Source organism: Vipera berus (assembly GCF_964194415.1).
Source record: "Vipera berus genome assembly, chromosome: 3".
Taxonomy (NCBI): Eukaryota; Metazoa; Chordata; class Lepidosauria; order Squamata; family Viperidae; genus Vipera; species Vipera berus.
In genome coordinates this window covers 215487025-215498044 of record NC_138204.1, presented here as the reverse complement: position 1 = coordinate 215498044, position 11020 = coordinate 215487025, and the positions used below count along the sequence as shown (strand labels likewise).

Sequence of the window (11020 nt, the reverse complement as noted above, 5' to 3'; positions counted from 1 at the left end):
AATAAGTTTTTAAATCGCGCCGGAAGGAGCGAAGGTCGGGAGCCATCCGGAGCTCAACCGGCAAGCGGTTCCACAGGTCTGGCGCGCCCACAGAGAATGCCCTCCCCCTGGGGGCCACCAATCGACATTCTCTGATCGGAGGCACCCTGAGGAGGCCCTCTCTCTGGGAACGCACTGGGCGGAGGGAGGTTGACGCCGGCAGCAGGTGTTGCCGTAGGTAATCCGGACCCATGCCATGTAGGGCTTTGTAGGTCATAACCAGCACCTTGAATCTCATTTTCTATTCTATTCTATTCTATTCTATTCTATTCTATTCTATTCTATTCTATTCTATTCTATTCTATTCTATTCTATTCTATTCTATTCTATTCTATTCTATTCTATTCTTGTCAAACCCTCGTCTCCGCCGGGAATAACAGGCACTCAGGAAAAACCACGACGAAGTACGGATGACTGCAGAGAGCACCTTTAATATCAGGATCTCCAAGCATTAATAAAGTCAGCGTTGAGAGCCACACGCTCTCAACGCACCTTTTATTCCAAACCTGTAACTAGGTAGCAGCCCCACCCCTAGGCCCCACCCCTCCCCCGTGCAGACCAGCATCCGCCTGGCCTGTGTAAATACTCCACCCCCCTACTCCTTCAACCCACGCCCAGCTCCCTCCACCGGCACCGTGCTTCCCAGCGTGAAGGTAAGTACAAGCCCACCCCCCTCCTAACATCCTGAGCATGCTCCCCACCACCACTGCATCTCCCCGCGCCACACCCATGACCCCCTGGCAGCCCCCAAGGTCCGGGCGCAGCTGTTCAGCACCCCGCGTCGCTGCCGGCGTGCCCGCAGTAACAGCCACCGGGTCTGTAAGACCATCGCCCATAGCCACAACCGCCAGGCCGTCGTCAGCTCCAGAAAGTGTTGTGCTGCTTCTGCGGGCGTCCATAGCTGTTCTGGGCCGTCGCTCAGCTGACCGAGCTGCGCGACCATCAGCGGGCATCCCTGGCCGCCTCTCAGCTGCTTGAACGATACGAGCCCCGGTAACAGTTTCTGCCCGCCTGTCAGCTGACTGTGCCGGCGCGGACCATCTCCCGGTTGGCTACCCCGGCGTAGCCTTCCTGCAGCCACTCACGACCGCCCTCAGCCACCTCTCAGATCGCAGCACGCCCGCGGGTCCGGCGCTCGCCCGCCGGACAGCTGGAGGGCGTGGGCGCGGCTGGGCTCTCGGCGTCGCACGGCTACTCGCCCGCCGAACAGCTGGGGAGCTTGGGAGCGGCTGGGCTCTCGGCGTCGTGCGGCTGCTCGCCCGCCGGACAGCTGGGGAGCTTGGGAGCGGCTGGGCTCTCAGCGTCGTGCGGCAGCTCGCCCGCCGGACAGCTGATGAGTGTGGGCGTGGCCGCTGCTGTTGCTGAGGGCTGCGGGCTGCGGCTGAATCCCTCTCCCGGTAAGTATGTCGAACCCGAAGGGCTCGACAGTCGGCCCCTCCTACCAAGGCTCCTCCTGGAAGGCAAGATATAGAAGTCATACAAGCACTAAGGAGAGCAGCAGTTTCCCCTCGACCCCCTCCCGAGGGTTTACCAGGGTGCTTCTGGTGGAACGCCTTAACCAATCTAGGGGCCTGAACGTTTGATTCCGCCACCCAGGATGCCTCAGTAATCGGGTATCCTTTCCACAGCACCAGGTATTGCAGTCGCCCTCTCCGCATCCTGGAGTCTAGGACTTCTTGTACCTCATATTGCCCATCACCCACAGGCCCCGGCCCTACTGGCTCCCCCCGAACAGGAACAGGGGCTGGTTTTAGCAAGCTGCCGTGGAACACGGGATGCACTTTGCCCAGGAATTTAGGCAGCTGAAGGCGCACCGTGACCGGATTGATGATGTGGGTTACCTGGAAGGGGCCTATATACTTAGGGCCCAGCTTCTTACTAGGTATTTGTAACCTCAGGTATTTTGTAGATAAGTACACCCAGTCCCCAACCCCTGGGGTGTAGAACGGTTGGCGCTTCTTGTCTGCTTGGGCCTTTACGATACTGGCTTGCTTGTTCAGGGCCTCCTTGGTTGCTGCCCATGCCTTTCTGATTTGTAGCATCCACTCCTGGGGTTGACAAGGGGAAGCCGATCCCTGGTCGCACTCGGGAACAGGAGGGAAGTCGTAGCCAGACACCACTGTACGGTGGGAGACCAGTGCTACTGTGCACCGCGTTGTTGTGGGCGATTTCTGCAAACGCCAGTAGGTCAGCCCAATCTGCCTGCTGGTACGAGACATAACTGCGTAGGTATTGCTCCACTGCCGCATTGGCCCGTTCAGCAGCACCGTTCGTGCAAGGATGGTACCCCGAACTCAACCCCTGGGATGACCCGATGAACTGGAGGAATTCACGCCAAAACCTGGCGGTAAACTGCACTCCTCGGTCCGAGATAATGTGTCTAGGCGTCCCGTGTAAGCGGTACACATGGGTAATGAATAGCCAGGCCAGTCGCCGGGCCGAGGGCAAGCCCCTCAATGGAACAAAATGGGCCTGTTTAGAAAACAGATCAACCACGGTCCAGATAACAGTGTACCCCCGGCTCTCTGGTAGGTCCACGATGAAATCCATCCCGATGTCCTGCCATGGCCGGTTAGGGTCCGCCACCATCTGTAAAAGCCCCGCTGGCTTCCCGGACTGGGGTTTGGCCATAGCACACGTGCGGCAACGCTGGACATAATCCTTGATCTGCCGCCTCATCCCGGGCCACCAGAACTGACGTCTAGCTAGGTGCAGGGTTTTCAGGAACCCGAGGTGCCCGGCCTGCTTGGCATCATGACACCTATAAAGCACAGTCTCTCGCAGGGTTTGCAGCACATACATCTTACTTCCATACCAGGCCAGGTCATCCCATTGGGTTAGGAGCTGCGGGTGCTGCTGTAGCCAGTCATCTCCTACCAGAGCTTTTTTCAGCTGTTGTACAAGGTCATCCACACCCATGTTCTGTACAGCCCGCACCATCTCTGGGCCGAGAGGAGGGATAAGAGCTTGCACCACCTCCTCCCGCTGGTTGTCATACTGCGGAAGCCGCGAGAGGGCGTCCGCCAGGAAATTCTTCTCCCCTGGAACGTATTTCAGGGTAAACCTGAACCGCCTGAAATACAGGGCCCACCGCACATGCTTAGGGGCCAACTTACGTGGGGTTTGTAGGGCTTCTAAGTTCCTGTGGTCCGTCCATACTTCGAAGGGCTTTTCTGCCCCCTCTAGGAGATGCCGCCACGTCTCCAATGCCCACCGAACGGCGTAGGCCTCCTTTTCCCAGATAGCCCAGGCGCGTTCGGTGGTCGATAGCTTTTTGGACGCATAAGCACAAGGTTGCAATGCGCCTTTACTGTTGTGTTGCAATAGAACAGCTCCGACCGCCACGTCGCTAGCATCTGCTTGCACAACGTATGGCGCTGCTGGGTCGGGATGCAAAAGTATGGGCTCTTGGGTCAACAAACCTTTTAAGGTCTCGAAAGCCCGTTGGCATTCTACAGTCCACATTACACGCAACCCTGGCCGTGGTTTCACCACTAACTTCTTAGTTTTTAGCAAGTCTGTTAATGGAAGAGCTACTGCAGCAAAAGATGGTATGAATTGGCGGTAAAAATTGGCAAACCCCAAGAAGCTCTGTAGCTGTCGTCTGGTCCCTGGAGCTTGCCACTGCAATATAGCCTCCACTTTCTTTGGATCCATTGCAATCCCGGCCGCCGAGACCCGATAGCCCAAGTAGTCCAGTCGAGACGCGTGAAATTCACATTTTGATAATTTCACATACAACCGTGCCTCTAGGAGTTTCCGCAGAACTTGGCGTACAAGGGCAACGTGCTGGTCCAATGTCTCCGTATATATAAGGATGTCGTCAAGATATACGAGCACCCCCCTATATAAATGTTCATGCGAAACTTGATTTAATGTCCGAATGGCATTACACGGAATTGGTAGCTGCCCAATGGGCAGTTAAACGCCGTTTTCCACTCGTCTCCTCTCTTAATACGCACCCGATAATAGGCTTTGCGTAAGTCCAAGCGGTTAAACACCCTCCCCTTAGCCAGGTGGGACAACATGTCTTTCATCAAGGGCAGTGGATATAAATGTTCAACACACACTGTGTTGACCCCCCAGTAGTCCACACAAAGACGCAGCCCCCCGTCCTTCTTCTCCCTAAAAAGAACTGGTGCTGCCATCTGCGAACGAGCTGGTTGTATGAACCCCCGTGCAAGATTCTTGTCGATATAACTCCGGGGTTCTGTCATCTCCCGCGGGGTCATGGCATACATCCGGGGCTTAGGGAGTTTGACCCCCGGCTCCAGCTCAATCGCGCAGTCCGTCGGTCGATGGGGAGGCAGGAGATCGCATTCTTGCTCACTGAAAACCTCGAGGTATTCGGTGTACTCTGGTGGCACGCGTACCTCTGCCCCAGCCCTGCAACTCTCCTCCGGCTTCCCTGGCGGGCCAGTCGTGCCTGGCTGCTCATGATCAGGGGGCTGTGGCCCAATCCCTAAACGCAGGTGTCGACAACCCCCCTCCCACCAAATGGTCGGCCCCCACTTGTCTAGCCACGTTAGTCCCAAAATCACCTCCTCCGTCATGGAGGGCACCACGATGAACCGCAACCGTTCCCAGTGCTCCCCCATATCCAGCCGCACGAGTTCTGTGACATGGGTGATAGGCACCCCCCCCAGAAGAGACCCATCCACCTGCTGGAAATGTATTGGATTCCTCAGCCGTACCACCCCAACACCCAGTTTGGCCACCACCTTCCGGCTAATGAGACACCTCGTGCTACCCGAATCAATTAAAGCCTTAAACTCCATCACCTCCCCCGTGGCGGTGTTTGTTAACATAACCGGGACTGAAAATGGGCTAACCGGAGCACTTACCATGGGGTCCTCCTCTGGCCTATCCCCATGCTCGTAATACTCCACGTTCACATCGATGGCGCTGTCCCCCTCCGTCTGGCCGCTTCCCCCTGGTGTTGACTCCACAGCTTGCCGAGAAGCCCGGGAACGCTCTGCAAAGCGCCCGGGGGTTGTGCTCCTTGCTGGGGATGCTGCTGCAACCACCCGGGATGCAGGTATAGGGCACGCGGTGCCCTGGCTGATCGCACCTGAAGCAACGCAGAACGGACCGTGGTGGCTGGATGGCAGGACCCAGCGACGATGGTGGCGGCTTCTGCACTTGGCCCTGCGATCTCGGCGGGACCTGACGGGAGTCTCCTACGGGCCGCACACGCCGTTGACAAACCCGTAAGGCCACATCCAGCTCGACCGCGACCTGCAGCCACTCTTGGAGCCTAGGAGGGATCCCCCGGACGATACAAGCTCGTAGGAGATAATCGTCCAGTCCGGCCCGGAAATGGTGAACCAGCATTCTCTCTGGCCAGGAACTGAGCCTGCCGGCCACTTCACGAAAGTCCTGCACATAGGCTGTAACTGGACGGCCGTTCTGCCGCAAGCCAACGATCTCAGCCTCCGCTCGGTGCGTGCGCGTCACATCCTCGAATCGTGTACGCAGAGCTTCAAGGAGAAGGCCCACATCCCCCAGTTCACGGGCACGGTCACCGTAAAGGTTCGCCACCCAGGCCGCTGCCTCCCCTTGTAAAGCCGTTGTGACAGCCATCACCATTCCCCACTGGGAAGTATACAAAGGACCATACTGGTCCAGATGGTGGATGGCTTGTCCGAGGAACAGGGCCAAACGATCGGGGTTGCCGTCAAAGGTCACAGGCAGCGGTGGTGGGGCCCAAACCGCAGGCCCTCCCCGAGGACCCGCCGGGCCTCCCAGCCTCTGTGCAACCCCTGGTTGTTGCCACCCCAGCACCCCGGCTGGTACAGCACCCCCCGGCCTTGTTCCACCAGGACCTGCGGGGCCCAAGTCGGGAGCAGCCGCCGGTCCCGGCGATGGAAGGCCTGGGACCTGCGGGGTACCAGGGGCCTGCGGGGCCCGGAAACGGGGACTTGCCAAACGGACCCGGGTTTGACTCCTACGCTCCGGGTCGGTCCTGGTTTGTGTCCATCTACCAGTCTCCAGGTCGGCATCAGTAGGGGTCCACGGCCTGGGTTCTCCAAAATGGTCCCTCAGGACGTCCATAGTATAACTGCCAGGGGCCGTGGTGTAGCTCCACTCCTCTCCGCCCTCATCGGTGGCACGACGCTCTCTCCACTCCCAGAGGGACCCCTTCCCTCTAGATGGTTGGTTTTGTCCAGCCACTGGCTGGCTCAAGACAGGACTGAGCCACCACTCCCCAGGCTTCTCCTGGACAGCCGGTTCCGAAGCCTCAGCTCCCTTTGGTGATGGTCCAAGGTCCCGGACCTTAGGCCGAACCACTGGTCCCCCACCTCAAGGGGCACAGCAACCCCAGCTGGTTCCTCCCCTCCTGCCACGGGCACACCGCCCTGGGTCCCCTCAGCCATGGTGGCAGGCAAAAACCCAGAACCCAGCAAAAAGAGCGCTGTGCTGTTTGAACGCTGACTTACTGTCAAACCCTCGTCTCCGCCGGGAATAACAGGCACTCAGGAAAAACCACGACGAAGTACGGATGACTGCAGAGAGCACCTTTAATATCAGGATCTCCAAGCATTAATAAAGTCAGCGTTGAGAGCCACACGCTCTCAACGCACCTTTTATTCCAAACCTGTAACTAGGTAGCAGCCCCACCCCTAGGCCCCACCCCTCCCCCGTGCAGACCAGCATCCGCCTGGCCTGCGTAAATACTCCACCCCCCTACTCCTTCAACCCACGCCCAGCTCCCTCCACCGGCACCGTGCTTCCCAGCGTGAAGGTAAGTACAAGCCCACCCCCCTCCTAACATCCTGAGCGTGCTCCCCGCCACCACTGCATCTCCCCGCGCCACACCCATGACCCCCTGGCAGCCCCCAAGGTCCGGGCGCAGCTGTTCAGCACCCCGCGTCGCTGCCGGCGTGCCCGCAGTAACAGCCACCGGGTCTGTAAGACCATCGCCCATAGCCACAACCGCCAGGCCGTCGTCAGCTCCAGAAAGTGTTGTGCTGCTTCCGCGGGCGTCCATAGCTGTTCTGGGCCGTCGCTCAGCTGACCGAGCTGCGCGACCATCAGCGGGCATCCCTGGCCGCCTCTCAGCTGCTTGAACGATATGAGCCCCGGTAACAGTTTCTGCCCGCCTGTCAGCTGACTGTGCCGGCGCGGACCATCTCCCGGCTGGCTGCCCCGGCGTAGCCTTCCTGCAGCCACTCATGACCGCCCTCAGCCACCTCTCAGATCATAGCACGCCCGCGGGTCCGGCGCTCGCCCGCCGGACAGCTGGAGGGCGTGGGCGCGGCTGGGCTCTCGGCGTCGCACGGCTACTCGCCCGCCGAACAGCTGGGGAGCTTGGGAGCGGCTGGGCTCTCGGCGTCGTGCGGCAGCTCGCCCGCCGGACAGCTGATGAGTGTGGGCGTGGCCGCTGCTGTTGCTGAGGGCTGCGGGCTGCAGCTGAATCCCTCTCCCGGTAAGTATGTCGAACCCGAAGGGCTCGACAATTCTTTTCTATTCTATTCTTTTCTATTCTATTCTATTCTATTCTATTCTATTCTATTCTATTCTATTCTGTTCTGTTCTGTTCTGTTCTGTTCTGTTCTGTTCTGTTCTGTTCTGTTCTGTTCTGTTCTGTTCCGTTCCGTTCTGTTCCGTTCCGTTCCGTTCCGTTCCGTTCCGTTCCATTCCATTCCATATTTTCTATTCTATTCTATTCTATTCTATTCTATTCTATTCTATTCTATTCTATTCTATTCTATTCTATTCTATTCTATTCTATTCTATTCTATTCTATTCTATTCTATTCTATTCTATTCTATTCTATTCTATTCTATTCTATTCTATTCTATTATTATGAATGTGATGATTATATTCTAATACCTGTATACCTAGACAACACACTGTTCAATACAGAAATGGAATTTGTGAGATGACAACAGCAACAGCAACAACAACAATAATAATGTTTCCTTTTGTTAGCCATCTCTCCTAATCTCTAGAGCATTCGATCTTCGCATGGATAGTTTCAATGCTGGCTTTGCTATTAAATTATCTATTGTCTAATACATAATAAGATGGCAAGATCAGAAAAATAAATATCCAACTAAGTTTTGTATGTTTTATTTTGCTCATCAAGGATACTCCCTGATATGTGCATCATGCTCTCGTAGGAAGTGTGTTTGGACTCCTAATGTGCAGTGCACAGAAGGTTCTAATCAATGCTTTAAAAAGTGGAATGGATCTGAAGGGTTACGTAAGTATAGTTCTTATCTTTTTCTCTCAGCTTCTCTTCTTGAAACTGAACTAGAACTCCCTAATGCCCCAGAGAGTTGGAGGTCGTGTAGAAGCTTTCTGTGCTCTGCCTGGGTCTCCTTCAGGTCATGGCCTGTGGCCAGAGAATCTAAGGGGGGCAAGGAAAAGGGGGGCTTGGAGTGGGGTGCCCCATCTGTCCCAGGAGTAAACCAGATTGGGGAGGGAGACATTAATAATAATAATAACAACAACAACAACAACAATAATAATAATATAATAACAACAACAACTTGATAGGTAGACCAAAATGCCAAATCCAGTCTGAACATCTGGTTGACTGTGCGATGATCAATAATAATAATAGAGTTGGAAGGGACCTTGGAGGTCTTCTTTCAGCCATCTCCTGCGGCTCCCAGTCCTCTGCCATGTGCAGTCCAAAAAAAAAAAAGTGGGATTTAAAAAGATCAACCAATCAATTCAAATATGCAGGGTAGGTGCATATCTCGCCTTGGCTCCACTCTTCAGTGAAACCCTGTTCTGCGCATGTGCGCATGTACACGCATGCGCACACATTTTTTGCGGCTCCCAGTTTTTCCTTTTGTGAGGGAAATGGTTCCGAGTGGCTCTTTCACTGTTTCAGGTTGCTGACCCCTGCCCTATACCATTTCAGACAAATGGCTGTCCAGTGTCATCTCAAAAACCTCCAGTGTTGGAGCATTCACAGCTTCTGGAGGCAGGTTGTTCCACTGATGAATTTTTCTGACTGTCAGGAAGTTTCTCCTTAGTTCCAGGTTGCTTCTCTCTTTGGATAGTTTCCATCCGCTGCTTCTTGTCCTGCCTTCGGGCTCTTTGGAGAATAGCCTGACTCCCTCTTCTTTAGACAAAGGGGTGGAGGAAAAGGGGGAGGGGATTTGTTCTGGCATTGAGGAAATTAGATCTTGCACATTAAATATCCAAGAGGGATGACATTGCCCCTGAGTCATGTCAGAACACAGGACTTTTCCCCCAGAGATATCTTGTTTATTAATTTATTCCTGAGTATTCCCTAGAGGAGGAAGGAGGTCCGCTTTCCTACTGGGAGGGAATCCACCAATGTGCTAAAAGTGGGTTTACCATTTTCTTCAGCAACAGCCCCAGATTTGTTCTTTGGAATTTTTTAATAATCATTCTGCTTTGTGTTTCCTTCACAGTTACGAAGTACGAAAGGGGATGTGCTGCAAATTGCAGTAATGTGACAGGCGAAGAGAGAGTTATGTATTGCGCAACAGACAACTGCAACAACTAGGTCTAAAAGTGGCCAATTTGTTTGAGTTCTGATCTCATCCATCATGGGCCATCCTTTCAAAATTTATGCTTCTGGCCTTTCCCGCAGGGTGGTCCATAATCCCCCCTCCCCTGCTTTCTTTGACCACTCACCCTCTTTCCCTTTTCTCTTGTTCTGAAAGCCCTGTTCTGCTAGTTCTGTAGTTTGAGAATCAAATAAACCTCAGCATTCAATTCAAGTGTTTTGATTTTTTGAGTTTGCCCCTCAAGACTGAACATTGTGTGGGAAGACACTCCCCTTTTCCTTTGTTTTAACCCCCCCCCCCCTGTTCTCAGCCCAAGCAATATCCTAAAATATAAGGAAAAGTAATTCACCAATAAACCAGAGAGCAATCTCTGCTTCTGGGTCTAGAAAGTGCCTCAAGCAAGCAGCCTGGATGAAAAACTGAGCATCGTTTATAGATGGAATGTTTCATTCATAAAACCGCAACTTCCCCATTTCCTGAGAAAGCCCCACATCAGCAGTCTCCAAATAAACAGAGAAGAGCAGCAAAGATGATCAGGGGACTGGAGGCTAGAACATATAAGGAACGGTTGCTGGAATTTGGTATGTCTAGTCTAATGACGAGAAGGACGAGGGGTGACATGATAGCCGCCTTCCAGTATCTCAGGGGCTGCCACAAAGAAGAGGGAGTCAAGCTGTTCTCCAAAGCACCTGAAGGCAGGACAAGAAGCAACAGATGGAAACTAATCAAGGAGAGAAGCAACCTAGAACTAAGGAGAAATTTCCTGACAGTGGGAACAATTAACCAGTGGAAAAGCGTACCGCCAGAAGCTGTGGGTGCTCTAACACTGGAAGTATTTAAGAAAAGACTGGACAGCCATTTGTCTGAAATGGTCTAGGGTTTCCTGCCTGGGCAGGGGGTTGGACTACTAGAAGACCTCCAAAATCCCTTCCAACTCTATTATTATTATTATCCAGGTGGGTATGGCCAGGGTGGGCATGGCCTACTGGATGGGCGTGGCTAGAGTGCGTATGGCCTACTGGGTGGGCATGGCCAGCTCTACATCGTTTGCATCAAGGGTGCCTATGGGGGCCTGGGCAGGAGTGGGACAGATCTGAGGGTCTCTGGAAGAAGGAGGGTCTCTGGGCCAGGGCCAAGGCAGTGGAGGCCGTTCCCTCACTGTTTCCAGGGTGGCGTCGCGGGCCACATGAAACCACTTTGTGGGCCAGATCCAGCCCCCGGGCCTTGTGTTTGACATGTCTGTTGTAGGTCATCTAGTCCAACTCCCCCACACCCAAGCAGGAGACACTACCCCATTTCTGACAGATAGCAGTCCACTGTCTTCTTGAAAGCCTCCAGTGAGGAAGCTCCCACAACTTCTGTAGGCAACTCCTGTTCCATTGGTTGATTGTTCTCACTGTCCTTCCATTCCCCACCATCCAGCAGAGCTGAAGAAGCTTCTTGGATGACAAGTGAAATGTCTTCGAAGAAAAACAAGAAAGTCC

At 54.3% G+C, this 11020-nt stretch overlaps 1 long non-coding RNA gene across 1 annotated transcript; it reads left to right on the top strand.

The window, feature by feature from the left end:
* The first annotated feature begins 8129 nt into the window (after positions 1-8129).
* On the top strand, positions 8130-9744 carry LOC308664961. The gene is made up of 2 exons (XR_014025790.1): positions 8130-8248; positions 9438-9744. It is a non-coding gene; the product is annotated as an uncharacterized lncRNA (long non-coding RNA).
* The last annotated feature ends 1276 nt before the right edge of the window (positions 9745-11020 follow it).